Consider the following 27,547-nt stretch of genomic DNA (forward strand, 5'->3'; position numbering starts at 1 on the left):
AAGCCATGAGTGGGAGAGATGTCTGGAGAAGAAAGCTGCGTAATTGCAGCTCTGCAGAGTCCGGTGCTGGGAGCTGCTCTTGGCTGACTTGCTGTGGTCCCGTACACACACGACGGCCTTCTGACACAGTGATGCCCCATGTACAGCATGCTGCTTTTCAGTCGTGTGACACATGTCTGACATTTCTCACAAGCATCAGAATTCCCCAAACTTGTGCTTTGCAATGCATGCCTTGCTTGTGGAATCTCATGAGTCTCTGGGAGCCGGAGTCTGGTGCCAGCGGAGGTGGCCTGCCTGTCATATCTCCCCAGAGCACCATTTCAGACTCAGACAGTGAGCTGGATGAGATGTTACTACAGCACTGTGCTTTCAACCTCCTCTTGGACCCTCATGGTTCCTCCTGCCCTGTGTTTTCAGGCAGTACGTGAGGGTGTAGAGCAGTGTTTGCAGGGGAGATGCAGCCCCTTGGGAATCAGCTTGTTGCTGTCAGGAGGCATTGGTTGGCCCAGCTCTCTCCTTGCAGGCATGGGATTTGTTACCTGCTGTGCTGTGGGTCAGTAATCACACACTGAGACCTTTATGTATTTCAAGATTGCACAAACTTGTGCACGCTGGTTTCCTACGAGTCAAGCGCACTGCACAGAACTGTGCACTCTGTATTTACACACAGAACGTGCAAAGTTAGTAATTTTCCACAGCCATCCTCTTTTCAACGATTGATTAGTATTTTACGTGCCATTGTAATGCTGCTGACTCAATCCTTCTATTACAATGTGTGCTCAGAAGACTGGGCAGGGTCTTTCTGACCAGCGTGTGTTGAAGTATCGTACTGAAGGTAGTTCAGCTAAGAGCACACGGCTCTTGAGTTTTCCTGCCCAGTTAGCAACATCCTCAAAGCTGATTAACATCCTCCACAAAGCCTATTTGCTCTAGGATGCGCTTGGTTAAAGGATGTTAAATGTTCACATGTACAAAGTACATCATGACCTAATCCAGGGGTAGGGAACCATGGGAATAGGGGTGGGGGCTCAGGGGAACCCCCCCCCCCTCCCCCATGCCCCGCAACTTTGCTTGTGGCACTTTATGCACCTCTGGATTTGCCTGGTAACATGGCTGGGGAAAGGCAGCAGGTGGGATGTGTGTGGGTTGTGATGTTGTAAGAACACACGTCAAGGTTTGGAAACACTGTAGAAACACGTGTTGGGTGGGGGGGGGGGGGAAGAAAGTCAATTTGGGTTGTTTTTGTTAATGCTTTGTTAGATTGTGTTTTTGCATTGCTTATTGCTGAAGAGTTGTTTTTTGTGTATTTTCACTTTTGAAAAAGTAAATACTGGTTTTGTTGAGCTGTCTTTGATACATTTTTCATGATGGTTTAATAATAGAACTGCCATGAAAGAATGCTTCCCAACGATGTAGGGCGATTTCCATACAGGAGGGAAAAAAATGGAAACATTTTGAAGTTTCATTAAATTTTAAAGAAAAATTAGATGAAATTCTCCCTGGCATTTCTGGAAATGCTTCCTTTATTTTTTTTTTTTTTTATTAAACACACAAAGAATGGCTTTAAAAACAAAAACAGCACCACAACAAACACAAAAACCATCCTCAGAAAGCCCAACAGCACAGCTTTGTAACAGCACAGCTTTATAACACAGCACAGCTTTGTAACGCAGCACCAGACTGCTGCTACTCCTGCAGGCAAACCTGACCAGAGTCATTGTCATGTGGGAAGAGGTCTTAATGTCCTTCTGTGTTAAATGTTTGCACCTGTGCTGTCCATTTTGCAGGAGAGTTGTCTCCCTTTTTGTAGCTGGGGGTTTTACAGCTCATGCTATATGGTAAATGCAGGCGCTGTTTGGCAGCCTGTAGCTTGGTTTGGAATGTATCATGGAAATGAAGAGCAAGGTTATCTCATGGATTCCAGATCAGATTCCAGGTCAGTAGGCATCCTCATATCCTCTCAAGTGATTTCTTAAGATTTCTGAATGCTGTATTCCACCCCCTGGTCTGTGTCTGAGGGAAAGACCAATATGGCTGTGTCACAATCCATGACATTTAACCATCCATTCTCCCCAAGCTGCCCTAGATGCTTTTCTTCTGCAGTAGGAAAGTTCAACGCTGTTGATTTAATTTAATTGCCTATAATGAAAGCTTCAGTTATATTATTTAGAAGGTCTATACGCAGTACCACAGCCAAGCTCTGACCTACCGGGTGGCCTTTGCCAGATGTTTCAGTTTTTATCCCAGGCAGTGTTAACATAAATTCTGTTTAGTTGTAGGATTTTTTTCTTAGTTCTGCTATCAGTGATTTACTTCGGTGTCTCCTTCTGCTGATCCAGCTAAAAATATCTGATGCTAAATATTTTGCTTTATGATTTAATGATATGTCCTTCTTCTGTGCCTGGCACTGAGCTGAAAGACAAATGTCCTTACGGTTTTGGAGCTCTTGGGAAATGCTTGTCAGAGCTTGTGCTGTGAAAGGGGCAGGAGGGGGTTTGCTTTTAATAGCTGTGGTTGAAAAGTATCTAAATGTGATTCTGTTTGCTTTTGGTACAGCTGACTTTCCCTTACTCTTATATGTATTCAATGCCCAGCTCTACCCCCTGGTGGTGCTGGGAAATTGATTGCTCACACAGGTGGTTTTCTAGTTTATCTTCCCCATGTAGATGCAGAGCATTGTACCCATGGAAAGAAACATTTTTCAACTAGTAAAATTACCATTGCGGGGGTGATTTTCATCCCATCTCTGTATACAGCACGCTTTCAGTGCTTCCTGAAGATAGCTGTTGATGGTATCTTTTATTTGACTGCACTTGGTCCTCTGCATTTCCTTTTTCTCTGTATTAAGCAAGCTTCTTGCCTCTTCATCTCCCTATCTAGCACCACTGAGTTATCGTGCTGTTTAGGATGTTTGATTTTACAGGAAAGAAACTTGATTATTTTTCTTACTCTCCTCAAATGTATCCTAAAAACTCCCAGTGCATTTATATTTGCACTGCCACGAATCCCACAGAAGTTGCCTATGAAGAGGTAGAGATCGATGGAGCAAACTTGAAATTCTTATTTGAAGCCCATATTTGGATAACTTCTCTCATGCTCATTCTTTTATGAGTTCTCTGTGCACTTTTCTTTGATGGTACAACCTGTGTGGTCTCTTAGTTCATCTTATTTATTGCAGGCTCATTATCTCTTCAGCAGCTAAACTGCGTGGCTTTTGTTCTTTGTTGAAATGCATCTCATATTAAAATGGCTGGCTTACTTGGGGCTTCTGCCCCAGATATGGCACTTAGGAACAGTTTAGCTGATCCTTTTTGCCTTGTGATGACCTTTCAGACATCCTGAGGTAGGAGTTTGGTAACAATCGTGTCTTCATGTTGTGTTTTTATTCTGTCTGGCTTTAAAATTATGGTTTTGTTTTTATATCTTGGGCTGTTTTGGATTTATATGTTTTGAAGGAAAATGTGGTCTTAGAGAGAAGCTTTGCTACGAAATCATTTAATTATGGCAAACAATTTATTTTTTCCAGAGCTCACGTTTGTTGTAAAGCTGTTAATATACTAATATGGTTGTAAACATAACATTGAAACAAAAACACAGGTCAGGTTTTTGACTTGTTTCCAAACATAGAGGATAATATGTTGTTTACTGCTTTGGAATGTTAAACATAATGATGTTGCTGGAGATACAATGCAGGAGTTACGGCAGCATTAAATAAGCAGACTTTTATTGCTGGCAGTGAATACATTTTGCTTTGTATTAAATCTCATTTTCTTCCAAGATAACCTGCAACGAGCTTTACCTTGATCAGCTTCTGTTTCTTTGACGGCTTTCTTGCATGTTTTCAGTCGAGGAAGGAGGACAAGGGCAGTGGAACACAAATAGTGTGGTTCTCAGATCAGAGAATTGGATACACGTGCATTTGGATGTTGTCTGGATGAGGTGACAGAGCGTATGCTGAAATACATCCAGGCTTTGGGGCCCTGGTGACCTTAAAAGTCCTTTTTGGATTTAAACATGTCAAATATTAAACTGGCATTTTTAGTTGCTCCTATCTGAAAGACCAAACAAATGGTTTCATGAGCAGTGAAAAGAGGTGGGGGAAAAAGCATCTTAATTTCCTATAATTTTCTTTATCTTGGTTAATTAGCTTCTCATATATATAAACATATATATATACACACACATATTCATGTGTAACGTATTTATCCTTAAGTTTTCTGTTGATTCTTTGCTAGCTGCAAAACCACCACGTTTTTTCCACCCTTCCACCTCTCCTAGGGAGCATTTTGGATAGCAGTGTGTGGGTGTGAGTATTCAGCCTAATAGGTGAGATCAAGGGCTAAGTAATCAAAGGTGAATATCTGAGTTTTCAGTTTTTCCACTTCCAGCTGCATAGTTAATGTAACGTATAGAATGAGCCTGGAGACATCTACCATATATGTAGATGGAGTTTGCAAGCAGTTGTTATGGAGGGGCAGGAGAAGATTCACCCAGTGGTTGCCTAACTTTGATTTTTAAATAATAGTGACGAAAAGAACTTCAGTCTTTCCAGTTTTTCATATCCCTGTGTGGATTGCTGTGTTTCTTTTGTTTTAGAAGCTTAGCAAATACATCAGTCTGTCCCTTGGGTATCAAATGGTGCAGTAGTATTAAACGTTATTTTCTTTTTCAAAGATGATGATTAAAAGAAGGCAGTGTTCTGCTTATATGCATCTATCTGGAAGAATCTGCAATGTCATTTCACAATCTGTGCCACATTTTGATAAAGAATCCTTAACTGGTTATTACTGTGTAAAAAAGACACCAGTGTTATGTTTATGAATGCTTCGTCCGTGGTTTTATTAAAGCCATTTCAGCATGGTGTCTGTGACCACAACCTTTTTACATGATCTTTTAAATCAATTTGCAGATGAACTACTCGGGGTGCATTTGGATGCTCACCTGTAATGAGTTGCACCTACTGTTCAGGGCATGGAGGTACTCTGCTTGCTGCTTTGACTGGATGCACCTTTGAATCAGTTAGCATTATTATGCGTTCTGAATAATACATCCTAATTCCCTAATTACACATTTACCGGCTGCTACAAATTCTCCCATATTTACCCAATGCCGTGTAATTAGGGAATTACAGAATTTATACAATAGATTTTTTTTAAAAGCATTTTCTAGTTGGAAAAACGTAATAGACAGCGCCTTAGTAGATGTATTACAATTGCCAGAAGACGTTGACGAAGTCACTTGTTGGTTTGCTTCCTCTCAAGAGGCATTAAATGGGGAATTAAACACTACTGTAAGGAATGTTAAAGCTGAGAACTGTGGTGGATTCTTTGGCCTCCTTGCTGAGCCTTTTCGTACTGCACACCTATGCTGAGGTGAGGAGTCTTTATTAAATGGCTTTTAGTTCACGTCCCTGTTTCTTGGTAGCTTTGCTGATTAAAACAGCACATTGTAGGTGAATATTCCATCTGTTCAGGAACCACTGGTGCTGGAGAGGACCCACCTGGCTACAAACTTAAGGACGTTTGTTCTGCTGCCCATTACAGTTCTGTGTCTATTTGTTTGTGCCTGCAACTGGGAAGGGGGAGGAGGGAAATTGCTTGAAAAATGGCCATTTGGAAAACCCTCTTCTATCTTCCCGTATTTACCTTGAATACAAGAAGCCCGTGCAATTAGTAAAGTTTATTGCTTTTGTTGTTTGACATCTGAGAAGTGATGCAGTTTCTTTCTGTGAGAAGAGAACCTCGAGCAAAACCACCCCTCGATTACTTTGAAAGCCAGGCCTTTCCTGGTAATCAAGTGTTTACAGAAAGATGCTTTGTTCAAACCTTTTCTGGAGCTCTGTATGCTTAAACAAAGGGCTTTTAGACTTAAACACAGCTGTTCATTTGAAAATGAAAAATCAAATTAAGCAGAACCCGCTTTTGAAAGCTAATGTTGTATAGCGCCGGAAACAAAGGAAGAAAATACTGTGTTTTACGTTTCACTTAAATAACTTTTTTTTTTTAACATAAAGTTTTCAACGAAAAAAAGTGTGGTTTCAAAGCTGCTCATCTCTTGCTGTGTCCCGCAATGGAACATCTGCGCTCATTCTGACGCGGATGAATGACATGAATTCAACTAAAACCATTGAAGTGCTCTTTTTAACATAATTACACCTTGTTCATTCTGGAGACACAATGCAGGGATGAAATGCCAATTAAGCCTGGTATGTTAATGAGATTGAGACTGAATAGGGGATTAGAGCGGACATAAATCCCAGTGGAATTGATTTCATATAATCCCTTAAGTTTGTTCTGTTTTGAAATGTACAATAACATTTCTATTAAAATTTTCAGCTACGGTATAAAAACAAAACATAAAAAATCCCCAAACGTGTTTGATTGGGGGATGTGGTTAAAGAAGGAAGGTGTGGTCCGGGTCTCAGTTGGGTAACCTTGGTTTTGCTTTGTATGTTAATGTTGGGTGGAAGGAGAACGCTGTGGGGTTTGACTCCATCAGCTCTGAGTTCTTACATGTGTGTGTATGGTGAGTCCTACAGTCCAAAGCTATTGCTTCTCCCAGCCTTGTGAGATGAAGTTGTGGAGCTCATGATGTGAATGTGTGCATAAATGCATAAACATTTGCATATACGAAATAACACAGTGGTTAGGTAAGAACTATATTTAACGTAATAATAGCAATTGTGTGTGCATGAGAACAGCAAAACAAAACGGATGTTTTCGTCCCATAAAGACTTAGTGTAGCATCTAGTATTAGCATTGCCTCTTGCTCTTCAGAGGGCTCGTTCCAAACAGCAGGTTGGCAGGAGGTGGGTGGCTGCTGGGTGTTAAGCAGGGGACAGAACCTACATCTGCAGGAGCGAGCAGGTAGAGAGCTGGCAGCAGATGCCAACTGCTTGCAGTAGCTGAGCTGGTGAGCTGCAATGGGTGGAGAGATGGAGCTGTGTTTAAAGATGGTCGTCTTTAAATCGATAAAAATATGTATGAGCAAAGCAGAGTTTTCTGTAGCTTTTCCTAGAAAGCTCAGTGCTTCAATCTATTCACATCCTTGTGTTTTGAAGCTGCTAGTAATACCTTAAAGACTCAGTCTTGGGTGGATCCTGGTACAGATCGATAGGGCTTTAGGAGCACGATACAACCATCTCTTCAGGTTCTTATCAGATCTTGTTATAAAATGTCATATCATTGATTTCTGTGTTTCTGCTGAATGACTTCTGCTGTCAGAGCAAGAGCTCTGGGGGGACGTGGAGGGCATCTGGTTTCCCATCCGGGATCTGAAATGGAGAGAATTCAGGTCATGGTGCTTAGGTCCTAAATAAGAAGTTATAGGAGGCCCCCAGAAAGCGCCGCATGCTGGAGCTCGTTCTGTAATGGCGTTGCCTGCTCTTTCCAGATAATTGGTACCATCCTGCTCCCTGTCGGGTTTATTTGCTCTGTCAGGGAGGTAGACGTTTTTTGCCTGCATCGCCGAGTGCTTACTGTATTGTCAGTCACCCGCGGTACTTTTATAAAGTGAAGATTCACAGACATATGAGAAAAGAAAGGAGAAAATTCTTTCCTATTGTTCCTGTACAGTTCAATTTGTTCTTCTATTACTCATAGAGGGAGGACCTTGGGGCATTTTTTTATTTGTCTTATAAGGCGTATTAAAGTCTTGATTCTCTTTGTGGCAGGAAGCCCATATAAAACAAGTTCAGTTCTTGTCTGTTTGAGAGCATTTGTCGCTTTTTGATAGAATTCTGGAAATGCTAAGCACTGTAACAATTATCCTGTTGTGGCACCTTCTGTTCAGCTGGTCCCTATGGACTGAAGCTGTGTACAGGGAAGCGTCCACTTGAATAAATAGGAATATTGACTTTCACTACCGAACCTGGGATTGAGCCTCTCAGAGAATGAATTGACTTCATTAAAGCTTATTTTTCTTCTACTTCTGTTAGCTTATGGTAGCACTGCTTGTCTTCAGTACGTCTTCATGTTTGCCTCATATTTGGGCTAACGGCTAATATTAAAATGAATGATTAATGCTGGTTTTCAAATTAAAGTATCTTGAGGAGTCGGGAGCTCTTTTCTACTACGTCCTGTCTATGTCAGGGCTGATCTGTGCAAAGAACAATTTTCTTGGTGCATTTGGTTAAGCCAGTGTTCTCAGTCTTTAAGTCTTTGTGTTCTGCTGTGTGTTATGAGCAGCTGGCTGGCACCTGTCCTTGTTCATGCGTACCTCTAATTTATTGACTAGGACGGAGCGTACAGCCATGTACTGATGTGTGATTTTTGTGCTGAGATTATAGAACACTTCAGGTTTATCTGCATGGTCTGTGATGCACCGGTCAAATCTGCTGCCAAGTCTTTGCAGTTGACTTCCCAGAGAAACCTGAAGTCCCAGCAGTTACACTCATTAATTATCAGAGCCTGGGATGTCTAAAAGCCTTCTTGTAGCGCTATCTCAGCTCTTTGTGTAGAACAGAGCTTTCTTTGGATTGTTTCTGGAGAGGTGCTGCTTTCTTCAGGCTGTTAAGAGATTACAACAACTTCTTTATAGCTCTAAACCCACCATGTATTTCAGTATTACTGTCCATAATTGCAGTAGTTTTACTGGTTCTGTTTGGGGAAGTTTAAAACATGAATAATGAATTAAAGCTTCATGGATGGAGAGAAGGAAAGGAAGGTGGGCAATGTGTCATATGTCAAAGTTGTAATGCTGCTGCTGTAGTGGAACACAGTAGGGTGCCATGGTGACAGTGTAGGTGTGAGAACCCAAGTGGAATATGTTACAGTGGAGAGAAATCATAACTGTTACTCAGTGCTTTATGCACTAATGCAAAGTTTGCTGGCCTACTCTATCATTGCCCTGGATCTAATTCAAAGGAGGATTAATCTTTTCACTTACAGGATGCTGGCGTTTTGACTTCATTGCTTACAGATTAGGTTCAATCTTTTTCTATTTGGGGAGCAAAGCAGCAAAGTGTTGCAGCTCGTGGCTGCTGCTGAGGCCAGGAGCAGGCTGAGGGAGGGGCCCAGTTCTGCTTCTGGAGCTGAAACGTTCATTCCAGTGCCTGTGTCAGGTAAACCAAAGCCATGCTGCTGGGCTGCTGGTGGGAGTCTGACTTGAAGGGTTTTATGCAGCCAGCTGGACTTAGGTTCATGAAATTCGTAACTTGGCTCTTTCACGTTAAATGCAACACTGGAATTAGATGCATTAGGAACAAAACGGTGTCATTTTTAAGTTGAAAAATTACCCATATACAAAGTCATTTATTGAGACAATTGGCTTAACAGGACTGCTGGCAGGTCATAAACTGTATCACTGGAGATTCTGCCTGCTGTTCACTTATTTTATGTAAAGCTCTTTCAACAGATTCTGGCAGAAATGTTTCTGACTTCCCATTCAGCCTGTTGGGTTGTCCTGTTCCCTGCAAAGACGTTGCCTTGTTAGGACTTTTCCTATGCATGTAACTGGCTGCTCACATCTTATTTATTAGCCCTGCCCTCATTACATTACATCTCTTCTTGCTCTTTTGCCCTTCCTGAATTTTTATGGGAGTACAGAGTTGATTTTTAAACAGGTGAGGAACATCAGCACGTTGAATCTTTCCACAATCTGTTTTGCTGCTGCATGCTGGACATACAGCTTATAGCTTCAGGCTGCTGCTGAGCACTCAGACTCCGTGAGCCTTTGGGCTGCTGCTCTGCTGTCACTGAGAGTGGGGAAGTGATCCCTATTTGTTTCAATACAGCTTTCCTGTAATCAAACTGCAGGGACTTTAATAACAGACTGCCTATCAGGCCATGAGACTCAGATTGTTACTTATCTCTGGAGATGTTTTGCTCCAGGCAGCTGGTTTAGATAAATTCCTCTCTTTATCTTTTGGTTTCCTAGACGTTAGCAGTGTGCTCTGTTCTTGGTGATACTTCTCTGGAAAGTTTTGGCTGTAAAGATGATCTATAGTGGTTCCTCAGTTTTGCATTATATCAATCTAGGGACCTAGAGGAGATCTGCAGCTTGAGTTCAGCCAGACAAGGTTCCAGCTGGAAGTGCAGCTTCATGATGTGCATAGGTGAGATGTTGTCATTACTGTCATTCTATGAGAGCCAAGAGGAGTGAGGCTGAAATTAGTGCCTGTTACTTCTCAGCATCTTCCTGGCTTGGGCACGGTGGAATTTCTCACTGTCACAGCGGTGCTGTTTAGAAGCCAGTTGAGTGAGGCATCCTGCACCCCGTGACTGGAGCTATTGGTGTTAACCTCCATGAGACCCCAGCAATAGAACATCCAAAGGTGGTGAACTTGCTGTTGTCTGCACAGCATCACTGCACCAACCTGGTTGTGAACGTGTGATCTGAATTCCGAGATGGTGGGCCAACAAAGCAGAGAGCTGCTTTTGTTTATTCCAATCCCATTACAAATTTACAGTTGGCATTAAAAAAAAGAGGCAGTGTTTCTCCCTAGCTGGAAAAAAGTTTTCTTCTAATCACTTTGCTGTGATTACTGTAAGGTTTGCTTGCTTGCTCTAGCCATGTTCTGTTGGTTTTGTTATTCTGCATGGTGAATATCAATTAAAAGCTAAGCAGGAATTCAGATTTCTCTCAGAGCCCATTGAAAATGAAACACTGTTTCAAAGGAATATTTGCTTAATTTAAGATTCGAAAAGAAGAGCCACAGTTCAGAGTTAGTGTGAGAAATCCTGATAATTAGGAAATGATTCCTCCTGCTTGCAGGTGACAGGGAATGGTAAATCTTGCACATATAAAAAGTAAGAAGAGAAAGGAATGGAAAGCAAATTGGAAGCCCCCTGTTCCTTCACCAGGGGGGAACGCAGGTAATTAGGTGATGTTCCTCATCCTCTGACATGTGTAAATGAGAGCCCGCTTATAACAGAGCTGTAACATAAATGATGAACATTGAAACAACAATGAGAAATCAACCTGTCGAGCGTGGTGAGAGGGTGAATCTTCAGCAGTGCTGTGAGTTGGGTGTTCTGGTAGCACAGCCTGAGCTGTCAGCGATCAGAACCATCTTCAAAACACACCCCGCCAGCTGCTGGGGATGGGATGCAATAGGAGAGTATCATGGGGGGCTCCAGTATCTTAACAAAAAGCAGAGCAAGCCAATGCATGGTGCTAGCCTAGTGCCCTCTGAATCAGCCAAAACCTTCCCTTGGTGCTCCAGTGCCCTGCATCTATCAGTGCTGAGAGCTCAGCTCTGAGCGTGGGGCTGGGGGCTGTGCCTCTGCTGCTTTCCACAGCGAGGGAATCGTCAGCTCCGGCGCTGGTGGGTTTTAATCAGGCCTTTCCTTTTCCTGTTTGCACTCTGCTCCATTTTCCTATTAAATGGTGATTGCACATTGTTGAAGAAGGCAGTCAAGTGTAAATTTCATTTTTTGCTTCAGCTAATGTTGCTGTTAGAGGTAGCTTTGCACATCTGTGAATATTCCCTGAAGGAGGAGGAGGAAAATCAATGGATGTAGCTGAAATGTTCAAATAAATAAAAAAAAGGGGGGAGGGAGATGGAGGAAAGGAGACTTAGTGGGAGAGGAAACTGCCTGTTCTGCTATGGAAACTTTCTGCTTTCCTCTGCTCATACGCTGCTTCTCACTGTTCCATTTTTCTTCTGAGTTGCAGGAAAGGTCACTGTTTGCTTTTCTTTTTTCTTTGCTTTTGTGAATTGTTGAGATGGGAGGCATTAAAGAGACCTTCTGAATAAAGGAGTCATGAGTGGATGCAGCCTTCCTTTGTGTTGTATTTGGGTCTTTATTCCATTAAATGAAGGATAGAGAACTACCTTTGGGATGAAGGCTGCTTAAGCTTCCCTCATTGTCCTGCAGATTCCACGTCCTGTACCTTGCTGGGGGTTCAAATAAGGGATGCAGCAGGTGCTCAGGTGTGCTGGTGCACACTGCTGATGCACAGTCCCTCCCTACAGTGTGCTCCCAGGTCTGCCTTGTCCATAATGGGTCAGAGGAACCCATATCCCAGCCCACAGCGTGCTCTTGCTTTGAGGCAATGCCTGAGCCTGAATTTTATGCTGTAAACAGAGTAAGGACAACAAGGCTGTATTTATTTTCCTTGTTCCTTCCGTTGCTTTTATATTCATTTATTATCTTGTCTTTCATTTAAAAGGTGTTCTTTGCAGCTGCTCTTTCCTCTGTCTCATAAAACTTGTCTGATACTTCGGGCTATAAAAAATCCGCTTGTAATCTGGTTTGGGATTTTCTTTTGAGACTTGTTATCTGTGTGCTACCGGTGAAAACAGTGTTGAAACAATTTAATTTGTTGGGAATTTTTGTTCATTTCTATGCAGTAGTTCCTGCAGCGGGGCAGAGCATCTGCTGGGTGAGGAACTGTCTGTACCTTTACAGTGTGAATGTGCACCTTCGTTGCCTCAGCATCCCTTGCATGCTTCCTTGTTCCTGTTGTTTTGTATTCAGGATAACTCAGCAGTCTCTAATGTGTGTGTCTGCTTTACAGGAGCTAGAGAGAATCAAATGAAGCTGACAGGCTTAAACAAGCATGATCACGATGAGAGATGATCATCAGGCTTTGGGAGAACACAGTGTAGGATGTTGCGGAAGTCAGAAAGAGTGGAGCTTTTAGAGAAAGTAAAACGCATTTGAGTCTGTTATTGCAAAGGTACCACACTTGGCTGGGTAAAGTGAGCTGCAAGTCAAAGGAGACTGGGAGGTTGTTCTGCAGAACTTTGGCTGTGCATCAGTGCTGCTCTGCTCTTGTTCTCATCCCAAAGCAGCATCAGGAGTGGTGCAGAACTGGCACTGCTGCCCTGGGAGCGGCGGGGTCACTGCTGTGGAGATGTGGCACTGGAGGACGTGGGCTGGGTTGGGGTTGGGTTTGGTGATCTTAGAGCTGTTTCCCAACCTGCTTGATTCTGTGATCAGCCTCAGCTGCTGGGCTGGGTTAGGTGTGGTGTGAGCTGTGTGCCACTGGGAGCAGTGCTTGAAGGGGACAGAAGCTGTCTTTATAAGTAGAATGTGGATTCATTGTGATGCCTGACAGTGTATTGCATGTTAATGATACTGAAGGTAAATGTTCAGGGAATCCATCTTCTGCACGACAAGATAGTTTGAGCAAGTTTCTGTACACCAGGAATATTCAGATAATTGCAGATTATAGACGGAGCCAATTCACCCCACATCAGAACCTGCTGGGTTTGAATCTCTGTCACCTCGCTATTCACGACGTGAATGTGAGTTTAATTCACTAACTCCTTAAATATGTCATTCTTCAGGAAGAAACCTTAGCACTCAAAGCCTTTGCACATGTTAAAATTTCATGGAACATCCTCGATTAAAATGAGGCTTTTGGAGCTGATGCTGTTTATATGCAAAAGAATGGTTATCATCATAAAAATCCCAGGAGGGGATAAGGAAAATGCAATAAAATTTCACACTGTTTAATGTTCATCACCCTCGGGTATCTGGTAGATTTCCACTAACTAAATGCGAATGTGAATTCCATTTGCTTTAGCAGCTGAATCTGCTTTATCAGCCAACTTGCTTGTGCTGCTGCCCATGGAGAGTCTGCTCTGAGGATCTTCTTTAGAAACACCTTCCTATTTGTATAGATTTCTCTCTTTACTTAACTGAGCTGCATTTCTTCAAAGTAGTTTCTCTCCAGCGACGTGACTGAACATCATCTGCCGGTTCATTAGATCAGCACCTTCCCTGCTTATCTGCACTTGCTTTGTGGAAGGTCTGGGAAGGAAGCACAGGAGCAGCTCCATACTTTGTGTTTCCAACTCATCCGCACTGGATTGCTAAAACAGATCTGTGCATCGGGAAATCTAATATATGGCTCAGGGTCGTAAGCTGAATGTCTTTGACGTGGTAAAATATGCTGCATGTCACTGCCTGCCACCCTTGACCTCAGCTTGCTGATTGTGCTAAGGTCTCATTTCTACTTTGTGGCCATCATTCAGAATTGCCCTTGCTCTGTGTCCCAGAGGGGGGCAGTTCCATCTTGGAAGGGCACCCACCAGACATGCAGGCAGAGCTGGAAAGTGCTCCTCCTGAAGGCCTGGCTCTGCTGGCTGCTGTCCTGCTGCTGCCTCCCTTTCCCCATTGGAGGTGATTGGCGCTGTGATGCTTGGAGCTCAGCTCCTGCTGCGGCAGCAGGGAATGGCCAGTTCCCCCAGTCCCTCCCTATGCAGGTGCAGAGCTGACTTGTTTAGTTTCCTCTCATTTATCTTCTGTTATCTGAAATTAAAGTGATTTTTTTTTTCCTTCTGAGCTGGCTGCATCTCAGACCTCTCTGTACTGTACTCTGGCACTGGGCATATTGATACCGAGAGAAAACTTTGCCGTGTCTCCTCTAACAGTTCTTTTATGCCAGTTTCTGGGTTTGGGGCATGTGTGCATTTTTCCCCTCTATAATAGAGAGGAGATATTATTTGAGCCCTGAGTGTCCTGATGAGAACACATTTTTCTTGTCTTCTCTGCATCCATAGATAACCACCGTGATCCTAATGCCAGGGATTTTTGCATGTTTATCATGTAAATAAATGCTTAGATGAGTGTTGTGACATTCTAATTGTACACAGCATTGTACAGATAAGTAACAGAGATGGAGGGGAGGTTAAATGGTTGTCTGAGGTTCAGCTGGAGGGCTCAGGGCAACTTTGAGCTTGGAGCAGCTGAATGGCAGCCCAGAGCCACAGCCTGTTCCTTTCCTCCTTGAAATCAGCTGGTGATCACAGCTACAATTGCAAAACGTTCCAGTGGCCGTGCACAAAAGGTCTTACATCCATTTTTAGGTAGAATTTAATGTTAATGACTACGTGAAGTGCTATGAGAAGTAGAAAATAGATTGCTATCAACTCTTAAGTCTGTCTTCATGCTGGAGGTGTCCCTGCTTCTAATGGTGCATATGCAGTCAGCTGGGAGACTCCTGCATACCATCTTGATTAGTTCAGACTGTTGTATGTGGTACAGAGTCTACAGTGTAAGTTGGCCCAGCCTTTCTGTTCTCTCAGCATCGTAACCTTCTGCTGGTTCCTTCCCTTTTGAGGAAATTACAGTGGAATTACAGGCCTTATTACTTATGTTTAGGTGAAGGCAGAAGGATTTCGTACTCTGCTCTGCCTGGGGAGCTTCAGAGCTGTTGTGGTCTGGAACAAGATTTGCAGCTGAGTTCTCATAGAAGCAACTGGTTGCTGCCAGTCATCATAGTGGCTTTGTTTGGATTTTAATGCCCTTGTGCGCTTCAGCTTCTGAGCATGGAAATGATGTGCTGTTTCACAGAGATGAAAGGGGAAGAAAGAAGTGTGTTGTAATGCTTCTGCAAGAAGAGATTTTCCTTGAAAAATGAGATGTGTGAGTATGAAGGGCTTTGAGGATTTCAGAGTGGCTTTTTGTCTCATTCCAGTAGGGCTGCTGCGTTGCCTGCTGGTTTTGGCCGTGAGAAATGTAAAAAGAGAATTACTGAATCACTGTAAAGAATTATCTCGAACCTGGTTGTGTTCCTGTATGGAAAGCATGAATATTGCCTGTTTCTTAAAGAGCTGAGTGTTGCTCTTCATCTGATACTCACAATTGAATATAATGTGGCAAGGATCTGAAAACAAATGCTTTTTGGATTTATTTTTTAAACTTCAGTTTCAATCTCTTCAGGAATTTTCATCTCAAAGAGAAAACAATCTAAGGAAGAAAGAGGTGAACCGCACCAAGGCTGGAGGGTTTGACCCTAGGTCTGAACTGATTGCAGTCGTGCATCTTGGCCTTGTCCTGATGCTTGCAGACCTCAGTGCCTTCCCTGCCTGCTGACAGCTGAGGCCACAGCAGCTCTTGACACAGCGTTTCTCTTTTTCTCCCAGAAATACTCTTTGGTTTCCCGTGTTGTTGGAGCACTGGGGGTTAGCAGGGCTCCTGCCAGGTCTGAGAAAGCCTTTGGTTGTGAGATGCACAGCTTTGAGACAGTTCAGTACGAAATACGCTTCAGATCATCTGGTCTCCTTTCGGTCAGCTTATCTGTTTGGGAAGGCATTGTTCATTTTAAGAGAGAAGTTACTGTGCAAAGGGACAGTGAATGTGACAGCAGCAGCCTTGCTGCTAGCCAGGTGAGAGGAAAAAGTAAGGGATCTTATATGTGAAACAAAATACATGGCTTCTTTTGATGCCAGTTCTTCCTTTTCTGAGTAATGTCACTTGAGTCAGAATAAAAAGATCATTGTTTTAATTGTTGTGGCTCAGAAACAGTTCTGGAAGCTTCTGTCCTGCTTAGCATGCTGCATTGCCATCCTTTGCTTTGCAGGCTTAATGTATTTTAAATGGAAGCAAAACAAAAACAGTTCTTGGGATGTTTGCACATGTCTGTAGATGAAGGCTATCAGCAGGAAGGTGGTGTTTGGCTAAGTGCTGCTGCAGGCTTACAGGGAACACAGAATACGAAACACTGATTTCCTATTTGCTGAGCTGTGCTGTTATCCATAAATGCAATGTGTTGAGATACAGGTTTGTGTCAGTACTTTTGTGCTTTTCACAACCCCATGCATGGCTGCAGCTGGCGTGCAGGATGTGCTGAGCCACATGGGCCAACTGCAGCCCTGTGCTCGAGGGTGTGCTTTGTGCTTTCACAGATCAGGTTTTGTCCAAGCATGCAATATCTAACAAACAGCTGCCCTGCCATTTTGGAGCGGGCCATAAGGAGATAGCTGAAAATATGGCGATGCCATGTGTGAAACCTAAGCAAAGATTACACGTTCAACAGGTAGCCCAGGCATGAGCTCTGCATTTAATAAGTTTAGGATGCTTGAAGAGCCGCAGTGGCTGGATGAGCAAATACGGTGCCTGCTTTGTACTGATTTGGACTGCAGCCTTGCCTGAGTTGGTCATGAGAGGGAGAGGTAAGCCTGCAGCGTGCTCACTGTGCTCAGCCCGGAGGGGTGTGGGAATAGCCTGCTTTGAGATATGACCTCCACGTGGAGATCAGAATGGGAACTGAGCCACTCAGCTGCTCTTTGGAGGCAGGCTCAGCTTTATGTTAACACAGTTGCAGTTTATGGGACCCAGAGGGGAGCAGGCAGGAGGCTCAGAAGCTGCCTTTACAAATAAATTAAGTGTTCCTAAAGGCGAGGTGTTCACAGCTATTACAGTCCCGTATTTATTTGCAGCCTGCTTTTCCTTCCATTTACATTTAGATCTACTGCTATGCTATTAAATGTAATCAGTAGCTGTTTTGCCTTACTTTTTTGGAGGCATTGAATTTTGGGATTGATTTCTAGGAATGCCGATCTCCTGCAGAGCCTTGTAGTTGGTTCCACTCAGATACATCAGGATTGTTTTGTTTAATCGATTCACGCTAAATCTGGTACAGAACCACACTAATTTCTTCTAATGAAACTGTCTGCCCTGCGAGTCTGGCGCTTGTAATCCTCTCAGAAATCCCGATTTTCCCCGCTGAGGTCAGAGCTGTGCTGTGTGCAGCTTCCTTAATGCACCTTGTAGGATTCCTGGGTCCACTCGCTTGGGATGGTGATGAGAACAAGCACAATTAGTTGCCGTCAGATTGATGTCGGTGCTGAGGATTCAGCAGGGAGCTGCAGGGAGGCGGGCAGTGCCTGTGGGGTGGCTGTGTGGATCCGTTCGTTCCTCTCGTCAGGGCTCTCTACTGGCAGGAGGATTCGTCATGGGATGTCAGCAAAAACAGACGCTGTTAATTAGCTTTACATGGATAGATTTGGTGCTATTCGATATGACGGCTGAGTGGAATTAAAGGAAAGCGTGGAATAAATATTGGATATATTTTTGTACTCAGTTTTGTCTTCTTTTAACAACTTGTAAGACCACATAGGGAGTTTATATGTTTGTTCTAAGCAAATTGCTAATGCTTTCTGTAAGGAATAAAAAGCATTCTTGAAAGACAGCCACCACAGAAAAGCAGAACTTGGGAATGTACCAAGTTAGGCCATAGAAGCTGTGAAATTTACGTATGTCCCATATTTAAAGTAAATGCTGAGGGCTTGGTTGGATTTTATCTTCAGTTTTGGGTAAAGTTGGTGTGATTTCTCCTTTGTGCCCTCTGTTAAAGCAGTTTACACTGTGTTATGGCTTTGGAAGGACGTAAGTGCCAGGTGTAAGGTGTGTGCTGAACTGGCTTTAGTGGGGTGCCTGAAAAAGTCCTTAAATATCACAGAGTACAACTTTGTTATCATGGAATTGTGTTATTCACAATCACAGAACCATAGGGGTTGGGAGGGAGCTCTGCAGGTCATCTAGTCCAACCCATCCTAAAGCAGGCTCCCTTGGAACACCAAGATCCTAAAAGGGAGAGTGTAAGCAGACTGGGGATTGATTGATAGGTTATCATTGTCTAGATTTAGAAAGGAGTATCAAGAAGGTTGGGCTTTGAGCTGACTTAATGCAGTAAAAAACACTGTATGAAGTTTGTAACAGGCAAACGTGCTCATGGATTTTCAGATAATTCTCAGGTTGTTGAATGCTATCAGTAAGTAATAGTTGGAGCTGTTAAATCAATAATGCAAATGTATTCATGAATTCAAGTGAAATTGATTGACTGTTCATTAGATTGATTTAAGTGATTCCAAGTAGACTTCTCAATTTATGTTCATTTGGAGATATTTTAAATGCTATGATTAAAGATAGAGTCGTAGACTCCTTAGAGTTGGAGGGGACCATTAGAGGTCATCTGGTCTGACTCCCCTGCAGTGCACAGGGACAGCACAGCTCCATCTAGCTGTCCAGGGCCTGATCCAGCCGTGCCTTGAAGGTCTCCAGCGATGGGGCATCAACCACATCAGTAGGCAACGTGTTCCAGTGCCTCACCACCCTCACTGTAAAAGGCTTTTTCTTTATATCCAACCTGAATCTCCCCTCTCTGAGCTTGTAGCCATTTATCCTTGTTCTGTTGCCACAGGCCCTGCTAAACAGTCTGTCCCCTTCTTTCCTGCAGCTCCCTTTGACTGAAGGCTGCTCTCAGGTCACCTTGCAGCCTTTACTTCTCCAGGTTGCACAGCCCCAGCTCTCAGCTTGTCCTCACAGGAGAAGGTGCTCCATCCCTTGGATCATTTGTGGCCCTCTTCTGGATGCGCTCCAGTGTCTCCATGCCTCTCCTGTACTGAGGGCTGTACTGTGGGTGCAGTACTCCAGGTGAGGCCCCACCAGCACAGTAGAAGGGCAGGCTCACCTCTCTCAATCTGCTGGCCATGCTTTTTTGGATGCAGCCCAGGGCACAGTTGGCTCTCTGGGCTGTGAGGGAACATGGCTGGCTCATCCCATCCACCAGTACCCCCAGGTACTATAAGAAGTATTTGAACAACCAGCATCTGAAGTCCCAGGTTTGACAGACTATCACTTTCCCTGCCTTTATTGTCTTTCCAAAAATCCAATAAAACTTAAACTGAAGATTTTCTTCTTTTATATTGAATTCTTCATCTTTCTTGGTTCATTTGAAGATATTCTTCTGATCTGTGCTCACATAACCATTTTCTCCCATAGGGGTTGTTAGGCTGTGCCAAAGCATGGGGACCAAAGTCCTTAAAGCAACTACATGAGAGCAACTTACTGCAAGAAAAGTGCCCTGGGATGCAAGTTGCTTTAATTCAAACCTTCAGGCACAAGTTAGAAACCTTGAAGTACCTCCCATGTAAATAAGATGGTAGTTTCTTATCATTTTTTAATGTTGAGTTTGGTATGTATTACAGTCGGGCAAATCTGTTTTGTGGTACTTCTACACCTACTGCATGTATTCGTATTTTCTGTTTTCATGTTGCCATGTAATGTTTGAAAGCTTGTCTATGCATGGGAGCCTAGATTCTCCTATGCAATGTGTGCAAAAAAACAGTGTTTGGAGGCTAAGCCATGTTAAATTGGCCATTGAAAAGAAGTGGGGTTGGAATGAGGTTGGACATGGGAGTCTGCCTCCAGCACTGATGGAATGAACAAGTTTCTCTGAGACCTCTGGTGATTGCATGCATAGGAAAACCCCTATCAGCATCATACAAAACAAAACTCCTTTACCTTCAGTACTGCATGGGGGTGATTCAGGGGCAGGAATTTTCCAGGTGTCCCCCAGCACTGAGCTGCTGAGTCCTCGTTTGAGTTTCCACTCAGCTTTCCCCTGAGAGCTGTGGCTCTTTGTTGTGCCTCCAGTTTCACTGTATCACTGAGTATCACTCCCCATCTCTTCTCCCCTACTAATTTTTCTCAAGGCATGTTGCTTGATGCCCAATGTTAGGAATAATGAGAGAAGCGATGCATTGTTATAAATTAAACTGGACTATACAGGGCTTGACTTCTTCTGTCTGCCTCGGTGAGTTTGATGTGTACGTTCCTTCCAGAGAAAAAAGGAAAAGTAAATTCTGCACAGAATAGCCCTGGGCTTCCCTTTATGAAATGTGTGCTTCTGCGTAAGTGGGCTGATGGTAAATTGGAAGCATTTCATTGCTGCTGATGGCAAAGTGATGCTTCATACTTGGATGGAGATTCCCAAACTCCGTCAGTCCTCTGCTTCTCGGAGTCAGCGTGGTTTGGGAGATGAAAGCCAAGAGTGGGGGGGAAAGAAAAGATGCTTAAAAAAAGAAGAAATAATAGTAATTCTTAGCACGGAGGATAAAGTACGCCTGTATTTCTCCAGTGCATTCCCATACCACTAGTGTCCTATGCATTTACTTTGTGCATCTTCTTTCTCAGAACTCCTAGGGTTATCCTATTGCTGCAGAATCCTTATGTGGTGTTTCTTCAGACATCTGATGGCATTGATTGTGGGTTGGACCTCAGACAAGAACATTCTGCCTGATTTCTGGCTGCCCGTGTGGCAGAAAGTAATTACTAGTAGCTACCATTGCATCTTCAAACTGTTACACCTGCAGTGTCTCTTCTGTGTGTGGGTAAGGCCGGGACTTGTGGCATTATCATGGTGGGTCTTCCCCTCTTGATAGAAGGAAGTTGGGTCAGCAGGTGCCATGTTCCCTGCTCCTGTGATGGAACGTGGTGTTCCTCTGGCTGTGGTGAGGAAGGGCTGTTTGCGGAGGAGATTTGCTCGGTACCTTGCTGTGCTGTGTAAGCAAAGAGTCCTTCTATCATTTCATACAGGAACTAACCCTGCCTTTTTAAAGGTCATTTCTGTCTCAGTCAGCTTTTAAAGTTCAAGAGGAAATAAACTGCTTAGAGTTGGCATTTTTCAAGTCAAGTGTCAACTTTCCAAGCCCCCAAGCCAGGGGATGTGGAGGAAGGAGAGATTAATAAGGGAGCTGCTTGCTTGTTACAGTGATTGTGCGGAAACCTTCCCTTTTTTCTTTCTTCTTTATGGGGCTTTGGAATGAAATGGAACATTGTTGAAATATCTCACTTTCTCCTTTTCACTTTGCAATGCAAAAGTATCCGAAGCTCTTTAGAAGTGCTTCTTTTCCACTGACAGCAAGAGGAGAGTTTGTCAGCTCTGGTGAAGTAGGACACAAGAAACGTTTTATGACAATGCCAATACCTGAAAGCTCTTTTAACCACAGAATCTTATTATCCGGTGAGAATAAAATGCACTTTTGGAAAGTAGCTGAGGTCTCCAAGCAGATGTTTGCCCTTAACTGCATTGACGCCTTTACCCATGCAGGGGATGGGGGATCAATAAGGAAATAAACAGGACGAATAAGCTTTATTAACCAGGTAGGGCAAGGCAACAGGGGAGATGATAACAGAAGGCAGGTGGCAGGCGAAGGGAGTGCTAAGCATGGGCAATGTGCTGGCTGCCACAGTGCCTGCGCTGAATGTGGGCCATGAGGGTCCTGGTGCTGCGCATTGCAGTGTTGGGCTGCTCCAGACAAGCAAAATACAGAAAAACCCTACAAAAAAACCCCACCCCACAGTGCTATTTCTTAAAGCTCCAGGGCGATCAACCTTGCCAAGTATTTCTTTGTTTTTCAGTTCTCTGCTCGTAACCTTCTTGGTTTGGCTGGTACAGCTACAGATGAATGTAGGAGCGCCATGCTCTGCGTGCCCATCGCGTGGTGGGAGGTGGTGGTGATGGTGCTTAAAGGGTTGTGTCTCCAAATGGCTTTAAACTAGATATGTTTTATATGCAGGTGGCCACAATACAAAACTGCACGTGGTGTTATTTTTTATTCCTGTTGGGTTTTCATATCATTTCTTGCTTACTTTTCCTTAAAGAAGAGCTCTTTGGAAAATCTGGATCTCTGAAAGGTTAAGATCCCATGCAGATCTCTCCCTTCTTTGGGCATGGTTCTGTCCCTGCACTCCTGGGGAGCTGGAGGCTGCTGTGCAGGATGGGAGCGGAACAGTTCAGGAGCACATTGCCATTCCAATGGCCGACAAAACCTCAACACAAGTATATTCCAGTAGAACAGACAGAGATACAGCCCTGATTCTTGGGTACAAGGAGATATTGGCTATTCTTGAATATTGTTCTAATGGGAAGCTTGTGGCAGCACAGACTGGTGGACTGCTTGCTGCCATAGCCGAGAGCTGTGAGAAAAGACATCCTTTTTTTTTTTTTTCAGCTACTAATATATAGTTTGGAAATTGAATATGACTCATATATGAGGGAGATGAGATGACTGCATACTCACCCAAGAAAATTCAATAAAAAAGAGCACCAGAGTAAAATTTGAGCTAGATGAGATCTGCTGGTGTGCATTCAGAGTAAGCAGCCCCTTCCCACCTCCCTTCCCCAGATTGGCAATCAGAGCCGAGATCAGCCTGAACCAACGCCAAGAGCTTTGGAGAAGTCAAATAAAAGAGCAAATGAAGAGTGATACTTCTCATATTTTTCCTCAGTTCAAAGCTTAAGGATTTCTTGAGGCAAAGGTGATATCTTTTTGCAGCTAATAGCCCATGATGGATTTCTGTCCGTTAATTTGTTTAGCTCTCCTATTGAAAGAGGCAGTGAACAATAGCTCCTTGTTCACCTCCTGCCACTCATGATTTTGCAGACTCATGATTGTTTTCATTCTTTGCAGACAGCTGTAGCAGACTTTAGTGCAATTGAATATCTGATTTTCTGCATCAAATCAGTTTTTCATAGTTGTGGGGAGCAGGGCTGTGTATTGTCTTGCAGGGACATGAGAGCTTGTCCAGTAAAGATTTACCGGGACTGGTCATCGTTGTTCTACATTCAATGGAGAGGGGGGGAATGGTGTCAGGATGGTGAAGTACTAAAAGGCTTCTTCCTCCACATCCCAGGAGGGAGAAATAAAGGGCACTGAGACAACCACAGTGCTCCAAAATGTCCCCCAAGCACTTCCCCAGGGAACAAGGCAGCCTGGCACCCAGCAGTGTTGGTGCGAGCTGAGTCCATGGCTGCTGTGTGAGTTTAGTGGTGATGTGTGGCTTGGAAAGGAGGAGATGAGTTCTGCTGCCTTTGAGTACAGCCGCAGTGCTCCAGGTGCAGGTGCTGTACTGTGAGATGTGGCAAACCCTGCAGCTGACATGTGGACTGCTGATGTCAGAACTGTGCTGTTCCAAACAGAGTGAGCTACCGATGGACTTGTTCACGTCTGAATGCTCAGAGAAGATCTGTTTGCTATTTTAACAGCTGGGATTAGAGAAGGGCAGTTTGCTAAAGGCACATAAGCCAAGAGGTGCCAATACTGTGTGTGTCTTACACATGCTGAAGCTGTAAGACATAGTGATGAGTGCTTGTGCTGTCTTAGGGGTCAACTGAGTCACAAAAGTGATGCTCCTGTGTTCTTTAATTGATAACTGTTGTTTTATGAGCGAGACAAAACCAAAGTGATCTGGTTGCTGTGTCTTTAAATATATTTCCCTGTAGCAGCTTCACCCCAAATTGCCAAATTTGACCTTTGTGCTCATCTAGTGATTTTGAAACATGGAGCTGCCACAGAAGGACTATTCTCTCGTCCACCTGACTGGTTTCTGTATAAAGTATTAGTTGCGAAAAGACTGCATAGCGTGTAGCATTGTTTTATTAAACATTTAAAAATACTGATGCAAGAGAATTGATGTAACCAAGCTCTACATTCAGGCTTTTTGACACTTCTTTCCACAGTGACGGCTTTATTCCTATTGCCTTATATTGGCATGAAGGTTCTTTGAGTTAATTTGGGGGGGGAGGAAATTGGAGGGAAGATGCCTCTGTGCCGTGCAGGTAAGATGAAATGTTGTCAACAGTTTCATGGAAGATTCACATAAGGCGTCTCTGGGTGGCAGTAGGGAAAAGCCATGGAAAGCTGTAGGATTAAGGACAGCAGGATGTCCTGAGTCAGTGGAAGACACCATCAGGGCTGCAAGATGGAGCTCTCAGGAGATACCAGAGTTGGTTGCATGGCACGTCTTCGTTTAGCTCCCTGTGTGTATGGCTTCCTGATCTGCTTGGCAGGGGTGGTGGATTGCATTGACTGAACGTATGGATATTTGTGATGTTTTGTTATTTTTTAGGAAAGCCCTGTTACAGATGTGAACCAAGGAGAAAGCATTACCTTATTCTTGGGATCCCGTTCTGGAATGTTTAGAACTTGTCCTTTAGAAGCAGTTATTAGGAAAAACAGGATTTGGTATGTTATGAATGACTGCTGTTGACTTCAGCTGCGCTGTTGGTGCCTTTCACCAGCCCAAAGTTAGGAATGACCTAAGGACCAAGCCCTGAGGACTACCACTGACAAGTGCGTGGCACCAGATAGGAGCTCTGCAATAGGGGAGGACAGGAATCATTTCTAGGGGGGAAACTTCCAGTTGCCTTAATGCGAGATCATTCTCTCCAAGCAATTTCTGTTCTTTGTCAGTCTTCCAAATTGAGCAGCAAATGAGGCGGAGGCCCTGCAGAAAGGAGATGCAGTTTGCAGTCCTGGTTTGTTGGGAGAGCGTGGCAGAACAGATCCACCCAGGGACACAGTGCCTCTTGTTCTGAGTCATGATTACAGATCGTGTTATTTGGGCATGGGACTTTTAAGACCTTTGCAGTCTTAATGCGCATCCAATATACTTTTAATAATTGCCAGGTCTTTTCTAATGCTCTACTTAGTGTAGCTTGTATCATGCTAGACTGCTTTGATGCAAGCTGAGTCAAAGTGGGTGGGAGGCAGATAGGAGATAAAGCTACATTGGTGTGTGTGGGAAGGAAGGGCCAAGAGCAGCAATGTGTTGGAGCCATTATAAGGGGCAGCTGAGTGGTTTCTTTGCCCTTCTTTTCCTTTTATCTGCACCAATGTCCATTGGTATGTGCCAGGGCTAATACTTAATTCTCTAGGTTTATTTGTTGTCAACAAGTGTCCATTACGAATTCTCTCATGAGTTCCCAGTGAAAGCCTGGACAGGTTTTTACTGCCAAAAGCGTGTTGCTCAAAGGCTGAGCCACAGCTTGGAATTCTAATGAGGCCTAAGCTGGGGTTCAGCACTGGGTTGCTCTGCAAGAAATATTGCCCTCTGTAAGTTCATTCAGGTATTCTGAAATTCATGTGTACAGAAAATAGTGTGTCTGAACAGTAATATACTCTGCTCGTTTCACTGTGGAGTATGGTAATGCACACTGGAAATGAGCTCTCATTGGAAAAGGTCATTGGAAACATCTGTAGAAGCTTCCCAAAGCTGTAGTGAGTCATGAGTGTGAGGTCTCGCTTGTTATATTGCAATGGAGAGTTTAATGTTTTGTTTTTCTCATCTAAATACTTCGATGCTCTTTATTTATTAAGATAAGCTATTATCTAACTGTCAAGAGCCTAGAATTTCAGCGTTTTTGTTTGCTGACAAGTTTGCTCAGCACAGCCGTTCTCCATCTCACTTCATTTCCCTGCTTCAAGCAAATTTCCCTTCTTTCACTCCTCTCTATTAATCCTTTTCCTTTATCCTTTGCAGCTCTCGTGCTGCCTGTTCCCAAATGACTCTTCTCTCACAGGAAGGGTTGGTTTGGCTGTAGAGCAGCCACCAGAAGTACTGGTAGACACTCTTGCTGTCTGTGCCATGTTTCTGCTCTTCATGCCCAGACTGTAGAGTCAGGCACGCAGCTTGCTGGGATGGAGGATCCTCCCCAGATTAGAGCATTCATGGGAAAACCTTTACAGCACACACAGTACTGAACTGGATGGAGCAGATAACTGTGCTGCACACTCACCTCACTTGTGCAAGAAATCTGAATCCTTCAGGCACTTACAGTAGGGGGTGAGCAAGGCTGGTGGGGAAGCACAGGGACCAATGCATTGACTGAGTAAAGAGGGGGAAGCAGGAAAAGACTGGTACAAAAACTGTGAGAAGTTTTCCTCGGTCATATTTAGGCATGGATGTGAGCTCATCCAGCCCACAAATGATTATAGATTGGTAACTGATGGGGCCAACTGCATTATTCATTATGGTTCGGATTGAAATGAAATCATGGAGGGCAATTTTCTGTCTCACTCTTCAAGGTCAGATGAGAGTATTTATTATTCCCTCTCTGTTTATCTGTGAATGCAAATTGAATTTGGTGATTCAAATTGATGAAATGTTAGAAATATAAAACTCATCAGAGCTGGCAGGAAGAGAAATTACTGGGTAAAGCTGGCCAGTGACTTCACCATCCCATGTACAGGCCTCTCCTTTGATTAGTAATTATTTCAATCTTTGGGTTTTCTCATCCCCTGTTTTGTTTCAGTTGTTGTGATTTTTGTTTTCCAAAGAAAAAAGTGCAGTAGCACTTCAAAGCATGTAGAATCTGAATTAGATGATGTAAATAAAGCCAGCTGCAGAGAGGAAGCTTGGATCCTGGCTGGAGAAAAGGTTCTTTCAATATTCTTCCTTGGTGCTTTTGTTTTTCCTCTCTCCCCAGCGGTTTCCTTTCTCCAGTAGTTTTCTTCCTTGCATTTCTTGTCTTCCACGGGCTGCTCTGGCTGTTCCCAGCAAGATAATGTGGTCTGTTGGGGAAGGGAGCAGACACTGCTGTTGTTTGGTGCTTGGCCTATTGCCTGACCTTCAGCGCCAGCTGGACTTGCCATGAGAGCGAAAAGTAGAACCTGCGGAAGGATCAAATGAGCACAGCTCTCCCATTGAAATAACCAGAACGGAGCTGTTCTGCTCACAGCTCACTGTAGTTCAAACAGTGCAGTGAATCTTGGCTGTATCAGCCTGTTGTCGTAAGGCGTTGTTGCAGCATGTTCCCAGTTCTCTGCAGTGAACTTCTGAAACTGGTAAGGTGGGGGTTATTCTTATCTCAGAGTAGGAGTGGAAAATCCTTATCAGTGAATGCTCTTTAAAAACAGGCAGTCTGTAATTGCCAAATGCCGTAGACAAAATCATGATCCAGAGATGGATGATACGCACGACGTGCTAATAGTTGTAGAGAACTGTTGGTTTTCTAGCTTCTGCTTTAATTGCTTCCACATCATTAAGGATACTCGGTATGTATTCCTCCACCAGACACTGCAAACAGAAGAGTAAGTTTGGGTCAGGATGTTGATTCATAACACGAGCAGTGAGTATTCAGATGTAGCAAAAGCCCTTAATAGATCTGTGTACGTAAGCTGCTATAAATCACTTTGTCTGTTTAGCTATCACTTTGTTCCTGTAGCCGGCTCTACAGAAGATGGTAACATTATCAAGTTACTAAGCACCCAACAGGCAGCGTGGGTTCAGTGGTTTTTAAATAT

General features: G+C 43.7%; 1 protein-coding gene across 3 annotated transcripts in view; it reads left to right on the forward strand.

Annotated features, from left to right (window-relative positions):
- The window catches only part of MAD1L1 (mitotic arrest deficient 1 like 1), a 320,009-nt gene that overhangs the window by 57,972 nt on the left and 234,490 nt on the right, over nucleotides 1–27,547 (forward strand). Inside the window, exon 1 of one of the 3 annotated variants that reach the window (XM_072349476.1) lies at nucleotides 26,979–27,088. The exons of the other annotated variants lie outside the window; for them this stretch is intronic. The gene's annotated coding sequence lies outside the window, so the exon portion shown is untranslated. Of the gene's footprint in view, nucleotides 1–26,978; nucleotides 27,089–27,547 lie in introns of those variants that run through there. 3 annotated transcript variants of the gene reach the window in all.

The sequence above is a fragment of the Excalfactoria chinensis genome, chromosome 14, assembly GCF_039878825.1.
Source record: "Excalfactoria chinensis isolate bCotChi1 chromosome 14, bCotChi1.hap2, whole genome shotgun sequence".
In the NCBI taxonomy this organism is placed as follows: domain Eukaryota; kingdom Metazoa; phylum Chordata; class Aves; order Galliformes; family Phasianidae; genus Excalfactoria; species Excalfactoria chinensis.